We start from the raw sequence: 9,255 nt of genomic DNA on the forward strand, positions 1-9,255 counted from the left end.
CCCACCATCCCTTTGTTGATACTGATGCATATGTAGTAAGTTCTGATGTAAGTCTTGTTGGGTACATTTGTATTCATGTTTGCTTAATTTATGTTTTGCAGAGAGACTACAGTCTCGCTAGTAGTTCCGCATGGACTTCGATGATTAGCTTGTTACCTCAGCTACGATCTTGTGCCCTCGGCATGATTTGTAGATGTTTGTACTCATGCATGTTAAGCTTCCGCATGTGCTTTGACTTGTATGCTCTGAATGTTTGGTCATGAGACCCATGTTTATAATATCTCGCTCCTCGAAGCCTATTGAATAAATACTTTGTGTCATAGAGTTATGTTGTGATTCCATGTTCACTACAAAAAAAGACACATCCGTGACATTTTGGGCTGAACGTTTTTTTTTTTCTGTCATACATATGACACTTCTATGACGATAATTGTGACAAAACCCGGTATCATCATAGATGTGCTGGGCTCCTACTTCTATGACAATAAATCATGACAGAAAATGGGCTTTTCGTCCTGGGCGAGCCGGAGACGCAAATGCATGACATTCTTTGGGCCGTCCATGACAGAAAAAAACATGGTAGAAGCGAGGGCGAGGAAAATTTCAGGCTGTTGCCGGTTACGGTGGGAGGTCGGGGGCCGAGCGATGCGCATTTCTCTCGTAAACGTACGTGTGTGTGTGTGTGTGCGAGGCATTGGCTCTAACTAAACCCGAGCGAGGCGTTGGGCTCTAACTGAACCTGAGCGATTGCACTGCAGGCTACGCATTACTGAACCCGAGCAATCGATCGATGGTTGTTAACTGAACCCGATCGAGCGATTCCTTCTCTACTGCTGCTAACTGAAGCCGATCGATTGGATGAATAGTGTGTGTTGCAGGGGGGTGGATGAACAGTGAGCGGTGGCGTTTCCTCTGGATGAACAGGACCCCGGGGTGTGGAGGGCTAGATGAACGGTAGACGATGGAGGGGTGCCCGTGGAGGGGTGGTTGAACAGGACCCCGTGGTGTGGAGGGTTGGATGAACAGTAGACGGTGGAGGGCTAGATGAATAGTAGATAATGGAGGGGTGGTTGAACAGTAGCCGGTGGAGTAGCACGCGGTGGAGGCTGGATGTATAGGAGCCCGTGGAGGCTGGAGGAGGTCGACGGTAGCCCGTGGAGGCTGGAGGAGGTCGACGATGGAGATCAACAGTATCCCGTGGAGTCCCGTTTTGCGGTACGCCACACCCATCCCGATGAACAGGACCCCCGTTTCGACCGTAACACTCCAACACAAGTCCGTTTCGTTCGTTTTGCGGTACGCCACACCCCTCCCGATCAACAGGACCCCCGCTTTGACCGCAGAAGGTCCGTTTCGTCCGTTTTGCGGTACGCCACACCCCTCCCGATCAACAGGACCCCCATTTCGACCGTAGGAGGTCCGTTTCGTCCGTTTTGTGGTACGCCACACCCCTCCCGATCAACAGGACCCCCGTTTCGACCGTAGGAGGTCCATTTCCTCCGTTCTGCGGTACACCAGGCCTCGTTTCCATCGCCTGTTCCATCCAAGCCGGTTGGCTCCCACGCGTTCTGTTGCCTACCGATGAACACGACGCATGTCATTGCTTCCCGATGAACACGACGCATTCCGTTGCCTCCCCATGAACACGATGCACTCCGTTGCCTTCCATGAACACGAAGCACTCCGTTGCCTTCCATGAACACGACGACGATGTTGTTTCTCCGTTCTGACCCAGCCATGTACGTATGCACGAGTAGGCGTTCGAGACCCTGCCCGTATGTACGTACGTGGCCGTATTTTCTTTCTTGCACACTGGCCGCTGTACGTACGTGTACATGCTACATGCGAGCCTCTACTACGACACGTGCGCGCCTCTACTGCGACACGTGTGCGCCTCTACATCGACCAGTATGTACGTACACGTTCGTGACCATAATGACAACACTACGTACGCTTCGACCAGGTGGGTCCCGACTGTCAGGCACTTGCCTGCGAAGATGTAGCTGGTGGGACCCAGCAGTCAAGGGGGCGAATCGTTTGGTTTTTTTGCCCGGACGCACTTCCTTGCGTGCAAAGATGTAGCTGGTGGGTCCCAGCAGTCAGGGGGGCGAATCATTTTTTTTCCCGGATGCACTTCCTTGTGTGCGAAGGTGTAGCTTGTGGGTCCCAGCAGTCAGGGGGGCGAATCGTTTTTTTTTTGCCCGGACGCACTTCCTTGCGTGCGAAGATGTAGCTAGTGGGTCCCAGCAGTCAGGGGGAAACATTTTTTTCGTGAAATACAGTGGCCCGTCCGGTGGGTCCCAGCTGTCGGGTGGAGGAATCATTATTTTCCGCGTAATAAGGAGGCACTTCCTTGCTGCGGCCGTGGATCCAGCTGTCAGCCTCTCCACGTACAGTCCATGTCCGATGGAAGTCGTTCCTTGACCATGTTGACCACGCCGCGCCCAGAGCACCAGGGCGGTGGACGACGGCGAGGCCTAGGAAGGGGATGACAGGGAGCCGAGGAAGACGCGGCAGTGGAAGCCCGCACGGAGAGGAGTACGAGGGTTCACTGGTTCGGCCGTGGTGTGAGGCTGCCGTCGCCGTAGGGCCTGGCCAGTGGTGGGAATAGTAGGGGCGGTGAGGCCTCCGCGGCAGCACAGCTGGCCACGGGACGCAGGAGCATGCGGCATGACCGGCGCTGCTTTGGGCGGCTAGAGCAAGAAGACCAGAGGTTGAAGAAGCACTACGGTCGTTGGATGGACATCGTACGGTCACTGGAGCTAGAATCGTTCATATTGACTAAAGTTGACAAAGGCCCCCGTCCCAGTCAACTTAGTCGGCCCACAAGTCAGCCTCCCACCATGGTGGGTCCCAGCTAGTAGGGGGAGTATTCATTTTTTGTCCGTAATAAGGAGGCACTTCCGGTGGGTCCGAGCTGACAGCGCGGGGAACATTTTTTTCGCAAAATACGTTGGCCCGTCCGGTGGGTCCCAACAGTCAGGGGGGAAACATTTTTTCACGAAATAAGGTGGCCCGTCCGGTGGGTCCCTGCTGTCGGGTGGAGGAATAATTATTTTGCGCGTAATAAGGAGGCACTTCCTTGCGGCCGTCTAGACCTAGCTGTCAGCCTCTCCACCTATAGTACTCTTCTGATGGAAGTCGGTCGTTGACCACGTTGACCACGCCGCACTGAGAGCACTAGGGCGGTGGTCTGGACGACGGCGAGGCCTAGGAAGGGGACGACGCGGAGCCGGGGAAGACGCGGCAGTGGAAGCCCGCGCGGAGGGGAGTACGAGGGTTCACTGGTTCGACTGCGGTGTGAGGCTACCGTCGCCACACAATAACAGGGGGTGTGGGTGAGTAGAGGGATGGCCTGGCCAGCGGTGGGAGTAGTACGGGGCTGTAAGGCCTCCTCGGCATCATAGCCGACCACGGGAGGCAGGAGCACGCGACACGACCGGCTTTGGGCGGCTGGAGCAAGAAGACCAGAGGTTGAAGAAGCACTACGGCCGTTGGATGGATATCGTATGATCACTGCAGCTAGAATCATTTATATTGACTAAGTTGACAAAGCCCTTGGTACCGTCAACTTAGTAGGCCCACAGCTCGGATTTGGCAGAGAACATATAGCCCATTTGCGATCTGTAAGAATGTACAACCCATTTTTTAATTCTAATGGAATTTACTACAGCCCATTTACAGTTTGTTAAAAGTACAGCCCAACTTCTAGCTAGGACAAACATTAATAATTTCAAACAACCGCTCAAAATAGAACTCAAAAAAGATGCCCACATTTTGATGGGATCCGAAATATTTTTATCCGAAATTTCTAGTTAGGTTAAATATAATTTCAAAATAAAGTTGTATTACGTTAAAATCCAACAAAATATTGCGCGCACAACAAGTAATGAAATTAAAATTTCCAAATTCCAAAAATAATATATTTTTCAAACTAATTACGTGTTTAGTGCATAGTAACTACCCAGTTATTATAATTACATCCCATTTATTATTTCTTAAAGTCCATTTTCTTGTTAAGCCTAATGCATACCTCCTAGGAAAGTTTGCAGCCCAGCGGGGCGGAGAATAACAAGTTGACCCGGATATTGTGTATAACTGTCGGCCCAGTTGCATTGTTGATGTTGAAAAAAAGGCATGTGTAGTACAGTACAACCTAACATGGTTACCCAGCCCACATTCAGCGACGCTGAAAAGGCCCAAACAAGGCTTCTGTACAACTTTTTGAAGTCACTGAGCTCAATTAATAACTTAAGAAAAAAGTTAGATTACAGTGAAACCTAATTAAAAGTTGTCACGAGCAAATAAATAATTCAATGGGTCCCACTTGTGTGTGTGCGTGCGCGCGTGTGTGTATGTGTGTGTGTGTGAGAGAGAGAGAGAGAGAGAGATAGAGAGAGACCCATCGGTCGATGCTCGTAAATACATCTTTCAGCCATATGCATTGCTGATGCTCACTAAAAACTTATATAGTTGACACAATCATATAGAACATCATAGCACACTGAACTTGCATACAAAAATTTCACACAGGCGGCACAATCAGGATGGAAGCAGTGGATCGCTACGGGAAGGGCTATGTTGAAACCAACGAAGTCGTACATAATGGTTCATCGTCTTTATAAATGATGGGGAAATATCTTGAATGTTGTGCAAAGAAAATAGACAGACAACACAATAAGTTCTGCTAGCACATTAATTGACGTACAACCCTTTCTAAAAAAAGTTCAGGTACAAAATTAGAATAGGTCACAACCAAATGTACTGGCATATCAGTGCTTCAGATCCATAGCTCGGATTTAACTAGTAATATCTGACAAGATCCATAGCTTCAGATCCATACCAGCCCTACCTCTTCTCCCAAAGAAGCAATGGCCTCCCCCGCGCGATGGAGTAGGCCCTGTGCCATCCATCGTTCCGAAAAACACGGGGAAAGTCTGACATTGACTCCTGTAATAGACGTCGTCGACGGACCCTGGCACCAGAGACGGCGGCAGGACTTTGATTGATGGATTGACCACTTCTTCGACATGCACGAACACTCAATACAGGTACATCCCTAACGTGGTCCGTAGCGACCTTGGTGGCGATGAATAGTACAACCCCGGTTCCTGCACCGGTATCTCAACACCAATCACCTTCGGAATGGTGGACAGCTTCTTCATCCATGCCATAACCGTCAGAGCCCAGCTGTCTGGAGGAACAAACATACTTACGAGATCACCTCCAAGGTCGTTGATAAGCTCGTTCATGGACTCGTTGTTCCAAGCACATTGAGGCATGCCGTGGAAGGTAAGCTTTGTTAAAAACTCAAGCTCAGAGGGCACCGAGCCCCATCCTGGGTGCCACCGATCAAAGCTCACCAGCGCACCATCGCAGAACAAACGCCGGGAAGATTCGAACACACGACTGCAATCGAAAGTTGTCCGAAACCTGACGAAGAAATTAGCCAGTGGCGGACAGACTTCAACGAGCAAGTCACTTATTTGGATGACATGCTCAATGCCAAGAGCTTCTACAAGGTCGTCTGGAGAGACGGGAGGCCGGTCGCCGTTGATGGTTACCATCAGCACTTTGCCGGCAAACTTGTCGCTAAGCGCCGCCATGCCACTGTTGAGCGACAGCATGCAGCGACCGAAGGCAGGACGGACCTCAGGATCTCTGGCTCGAAGATCCGCGTTGACCGGCGACATGATAGTGCGCTTGAGTACAGGGAGTACAGGAGGGGGATTTGGGGGACTGGAGTAGGAATCGAGATTCCAGAGGTGGGGGAGGGGTGGGAGACTGGGGATGAAAAGGTAGCATGAATTTCAAGCACGCGCCAATATGCTCTCGGCGTGCAAGTGCAAGAAAACACCGGTGGCGCCCACATGTCGGCCTAAGAGTCCTTATTCTTTCTTTTTTTGGAGAGCCCGGCCTTTTTTTCAGGATCTTTTGAGAGCCCAGCCTCAGAGTCATAATTGACTTTTTTGGCATTGCGTTACTACTCGGCCCATATTCAACGACACCTCACTGGCCCAAACAAGTGTACATCATCGAAAAGACAGTGAGCTCAAATTATGTAACTTGAAAAAAGGAGATATACTCTGAACACTGGAGAATTGTGATGCCCTCATTTAGCCCACCAGTAGTTCGAGATAACAAACAGTTCGAAACAACGATATATACAACATTCAAACACTGACTAGTGACTACTACTGACGTAAACAGCAACACATGATAGTTCATAAGAAGTCTTGCTACACCACCAAAACGCACCCATCTGCAGCGCTCAGACTCTCGTGATCCAGACAAGAATGACATTCTAAACAGAAGCAACTATTACATAGTAAGAGTGACATAGACGAGGATGACCAAATGACAAGGAATATGCATAACAAAAGAAAGAACTACCCATCCAGAACCAGCAGCAAAGACAACCAAGTCATCTGAAGAGATGATCCAACACCATCATAATTTGTAGCCCCGCTTCAGCGTCCAGTGATCCGGAGACACCAGTACTCCACCCTTTCGATGCAATAGCCCAGTTACCTATCAACCTGAAGGCTTGAACCACATCACTCTATGTCGTAATTGAGACATCCAAGGATCAAAGTTAATCCGGATGCCTTTGTCATTCTCACCTTCTTTTGGCTGCAGGCTATATCATTGACAATCAGGGGAGTTTGCTCCTGAACTCCTAGGGCTCGCCGTGTAGACACAGTTTTCCATAGCAAACAGAGCCTCTCTGCCATCAAGGTCCTTGCCAACAGTGATCTCCTAGTTAATTGGATAATTGAGTCCGAGAAACAGAGAGTGTGAACCAAGGATGTTTACCCGCCTCCAACTAAAATGTCCTAAAGGCCCCAACAAGTTGGTATCCTGCTCATAGACGTAACAGCCATTGTCCGGATACTCACGTATTACACGGTGCTTGTATACAGTGGGGTTTTTGCAATATAACTTTTCTGGCTCATGTGTTCGAATGATCATCAGTCTTTTCCCATCGTCTGATCGAGCGAGGACCCAGTTGTGCTTCCCTGTTTTTGGCAAAGGTGGTGTGATTACAAAGGGCAGTAACTGTAGGGACACTACATCATATTAAAAAGAACAGGCATTGTTAATGTAAGATCAGCATTGTTCAGAGTATAAGTAGGATAATGCAAGAAACAGCATTGATATGTCCCTATTTGTAACACCCCAAAAATTTAACCATGATTATTTAATTAAAATTTTGCCTTGGTAAATTAAAAAATTTACTTTCTGGATTTTCTTTTGATTCAGAACCACTCTTTTCTTCTGAGTTGTGGAGTTTTCCTCCAAATATAAAACTTTACAAAAATGTTGTTGGACTTGTATACCCTCTCAAGAAAACATTTCTTTTATCAGTGGATTTATTTCTATAATTATTTTTCCTGGACTTTAATTCTTTTAAAATGGTTTCTCATAAGCCTTAAAGCCTCTTTTGCACTACAACCCCTTGATAAATTTATTTAATATTACCACCAAAATTTGGGGATGTCATGTGGTGTTCCCACATCACTTTTATGCAAAAATCTCTTTTAGTCATTTCTGGATTTTGAGCTCTACCCCAAGTTTTCAAATCTGGTCTAGTTTGTGATTTGCACTACAACCTATTTAATTATTTCTTTAAAAATTTCACCAAAATTGGGGGATGTTAGTAGTAGTGTATAATTCATTTCTATGCAAAAACCCTTTTAGGTTCTTTGGACTATTTGAGCTAATCATCCTCATCTTCATTCTGGTCCAGTTTGGTGTTTTGTACTGCAACCATGTTTTAACCTGCCCTTTTACCCATGATTCTTTTTCCTGCTTATAGACCACTCTACCAAACCCTTAAGTACAGGAGATTGGACCCATTGGAGCATTTTGGTCCATGCAATAATGCCCTTTACTTTCTATCCAGATTTGGTTTTCTCAAAAACTTGCACTAACAAGTTTCAGGTATTGCCAAATTAACCGTGCCACCATTACCTACATCTAAAGAGACTCTGATCTGGAGTTTTTGGCCACCCAAAGAGATGCCCAGATACCCCTGGCATTTCATCAAGCAGGTTAGGAGCATGGCCAGTTTTGGCATGCTTTTAGACTTGCATTAGGAAGTTGATCGAATGACCTTACCAGCATGTCTATTAGCTCTCACATTATCATTAGCCTAGTCCTGGTTAGTTGCAGAGGCATTAGAGAGGCCTAGAACGCGTTGGCATTTTGTCGAACGCCTGGCGTGCGTGCTCTGGGCGCGGCCAGAGCGCGCGTTTTGCACGTGCGTGCGCCTGAGTCGTTGCGTCCCGCTGCCACCTCCCCTGCGCCCGTTCTGGTCTCTCCCCATGCACAACCAGCGTGCCCCGACTCCTCCCTCATCGCAGAGCCGCCCCGGCCACCTCCTGGCACCCCATAGCGCCACCGTCAGGTTGGCCATGGAGGCTAGTTGACGGCTGCAGCAGGCCCCGACTGTGGCAGCACCGCCCAAGCCATACGCGCGCACCAACTGCCCTCTGGAACAGCTCGAGCTCATCCGCGAGCCCGTCTGCTAGCGCACGTCGCCGCCACGTGCCCTGCAAGCAACAGAACGGCAGTTCGCCGTTGATCTTATCCCTGTCCGGTGGGGAACCGACCTCGACCGCCTATAAAAGGAGCCCCCGAGCTCGTCCAGACCTCAAACGACCTCAGGCCACCCCTCTAGAGCACCCACAGCCAGCAATAGATGAAGGGAGGCCGTCTTCCTTGTCTCTGGTCAGTTCGGCCGCCGCCACCCTCCGGTCATGTTCATCGCAAGCAAGGCCTCCCCATCCCATCCAGTGCCACCTCCGGCTCCCCTCGACCTTGCGGAGCCGCCTGACCCCTCAGCCTCGACCGGGAGCCATCGTAGCTCAAGACCCCAAATCCTCCTGAAGCCACCGTCCGCTGCAGAGCTCGCCGCCGGCGACCCCCTCCACCCCCGCCAACCTAGCGACCACCGGGAGGACCACCCTGGACCAGCGGATCCATCCGCACCCTTAGAATCCCACGGGGAGCTGCCGTTCGTCGAGGGTGATCGCCGGAACTTCGACTCCGCTCAGACAGAGGAGGAAGGAAGCGCGGGCGACTGGTCAAACCTGACCAGTGCGCCCGATGGACCCACTGTCAGCGACACAACAACGGCCCGTGCTGGTTTAAGTGGAAGCGTAAAACCTAGAGTACGTTTCCTCCCCGAACCGTTTTCTTTTCTGTTTTTTATTAATTATTAAAAACAGAATTTTGACTAAACTTTGACTG

This window comes from Triticum aestivum, chromosome 6B (genome assembly GCF_018294505.1).
Source record: "Triticum aestivum cultivar Chinese Spring chromosome 6B, IWGSC CS RefSeq v2.1, whole genome shotgun sequence".
Classification (NCBI taxonomy): Eukaryota; Viridiplantae; Streptophyta; class Magnoliopsida; order Poales; family Poaceae; genus Triticum; species Triticum aestivum.